Genomic DNA, 3034 nt, shown 5'->3' on the forward strand with positions numbered 1-3034 from the left:
ATTTGCCATTAGTAACAGTAACAGTGGCTTGGTCTGTTGGGTTACCTGCTGAATTCTCACATATAACTTCTTGATAGTGATGAATAAGCAGCAGACGGAGGCCCACACCCAAAAGGTATGTAGCCTGCAAACTCCCGCTTCCTGTCAGTCAGGAGTAAACAGGACAGCTTGATGAAGTATATTCAAATATATTCAACTCCCTGTGGAGAAAGCTGAACAGACAGATGGCCATGAAAAGACCCTTAGCTCCCGGACAATGATACGCCACTGGATGGCCCTAAAGAAGCCCACATATTTGCATTCAGATTTAGGCTAATACTCTTTGCTCTGACCATGAACATCACCCTTAAGGAGAATACATCTTGTAACATTTTCTGGTTCTGTGCTGTCAGAAACTTACTGTTGGCAAGGAAGAAATTGCACCAGTCTCCTGCTGCCAACCCCCTTTCCCCTTCCCAGATTATTTTTAGGTTGCTAAGCAACATCCCAGGATCTAATATTTCTGATAGAAACAGAGTGGGCTACGAGTCAGTAGGTTATCTTAAACATGGAATTTCATCTGTCTGATGTTACTCAGTTAGGCCCACCACATGCAGGCTACACACACACACACTCACACACAATTGCAGGCTCGCTTATATAACAGATTTCAAACCTCTCTTGGATACTGTAAATCTATTTACTAAAACAAAAGGCTTGTCATATCTGCTGTAAAGCTTCCTTCACATTTAGTTTATTGTATGGTCTGGTTAAACTATTTCACAAAGATCTCTTTCATACCACTCCACTTTATCACATGTTCAGTCAGCTCTTTGCCAGTAAGGAAGGTTGTTGTTACAACAGCGATCATGTAAGAATTCCACTAGAGGTGATATTCAGACCTAGGTCAGATGAGTGCTTATGTTATTCCATATTTTATTTGTATGTGCATGTTAAAACTAGCATATTGTATTGTATTGTGGAATGCACATCCAAATCTTTCCACACAGACGAACTGAATTTAGTATATTAAACAAATTATAAATATATATTATAACCACTGGTTTCAATTAAATAACTCTGAAATCACAATCTCTCCATTTGCTGAGCGTGTGGATGCTCCCATCATTTGCCAAATTATTGATCCTATCATAATAGACACGTGTTCTATGTTTTGCATATTAACCTGGCGAGGAAAGTTAATGTGCTGGTATTTTTTCATTAATTCATTATTTTTTTTGCCAGACTGCAGTTCGATGCAACCCCCTCCGTGCAGATTAACGGAGCGAACCATCGTTAGAAATGGGGTAAAACACCTGTCACATGGGCTAAACTATTGCGTTCAGTATCCTCGGTGATAGAAAAACCGAATGGTTTGATTTCTGTAATAAATTATCTTGTATTCAGTGATATACAAAATATTTTGTTAGTGGAAATTAAAAGTTATTGACGATGTTTCTGCCCGAACACCCCTATTACTAGAATGGCAGCATCACCCATTGCCTGCAATGGCGTTGTCTGGCAGTGTGTAGACCCCGGCTTTTATGTCAAATTGTTTCAATAGGATGGCGAAGTATCGAAGCAATGGTCCAGTTCATCTGACTAGTCTGTAAAGAAATGGGTTCTAGAGGAATGTAGTTAAACAGCCAAAGGAGATAATATCGATTAATTATGTGCAGAGCAATGCTTCTTTGCATCAGCTATTGGTCAAAACATCAATTTTGAACGAGGCAAGGTAAGTGACTCTTTTGTTTTGAACATTGTAGCAACAGCTATGGCGTGGCATAACTGACAACTTCTGCTATTCCACATTGGGTTTGTTTATCGAGTTGAAGGTTTATCGAGTTGAAGGCAGTTCGTATTATTTTATTTGTGGATGGAGCTGTCATTCCATGTCCTGTGCAGACGATTGGGCTCAGACCCTGTGCGGAGCATAAGCTTTACCACATGATGTTAAGCGTTGCAGTTTTGTTATACTTATTTCATTCAAGTTAAGACTTGCCCGTTACTGGTCGAACCTGCAGTGAACAGACGATTTTGCTGCTGTGGTTAATATAGGAAAGACTTGTACGGTTTTGTACCAAGGATTTATTTGCCGCATTTGCTGATTCTTGCAATTTGACATTTCAGTGACACGCATCCTAGTAGTGAACGGTGGCGACCAGTCTGCCAGTTACATCTATCTTCTTCCCTAAGCCTTTGTTTCCAAGTGAAATTCAAGGTAATGTTGTGTTCCTGATGTTGGATGGACGCTACAAACCTTAGAAATTAAAAACAAAGGTAGGACTTGTTCCTTCAGCAATGCTTACTGTTCCTGTCTGTTGGTATTAGTGGAATTCAACTCCAATCTAGTTATGAAGGCAGTGTTGATACTAAATAATAAACTAAAAGTAGGCCTGCGTAATTAACAAATGCAGGTGTTGTAAACATTATCTCATTGCGACGCGACGTTACCCAGTGAGAGGAGATGTATCTGCGTTGAAATTTAAAACCGTGGGTACAGACATTGTAGTGGTCCATTAATAAATGATATCAAAATATTTGCACGTCGGAAATAGGACACACTTCTAGACAGTTACAGAGAATATCCACGTCTTCAAACAGTCCAAGCTTGAAACTGTGGTTGGTGATAGCAGGGAAGATTATGGTTTAGAGTCTTATCCGCACTTGAATCATGAAATGTGTGATGACGCCACTTTCAGTTGTTACAAAATCTTTTGAAACAGCAAGGTATTATATGCTCCCTGTATTACGTGGTCAATGAGGCAGGCTCGTCTGAAGTGATGGTGTGCCTGCGTGGGATCATTCAAAAACAAACGATTTTATCACCCAAGTGCTCCTCTTGTCTGTGGCTTAGCCGCTTTTACCACGCTCTACCACAACCATCTTGCTCAACGTTTGTATCAACGTTTCTGTTTGTGAATGAATGTGTCATAAGCAGATTGTAATGACTAATATCAGAGAGCATCATTGTTATCCCATCTATAACATAGAATTATGTTAAATATATGCTTCATTTGTGTTTTTCTGAATGCTTTTTTTTTTTTAGAACTCT

This window comes from Clupea harengus, chromosome 19, assembly GCF_900700415.2.
Source record: "Clupea harengus chromosome 19, Ch_v2.0.2, whole genome shotgun sequence".
Classification (NCBI taxonomy): domain Eukaryota; kingdom Metazoa; phylum Chordata; class Actinopteri; order Clupeiformes; family Clupeidae; genus Clupea; species Clupea harengus.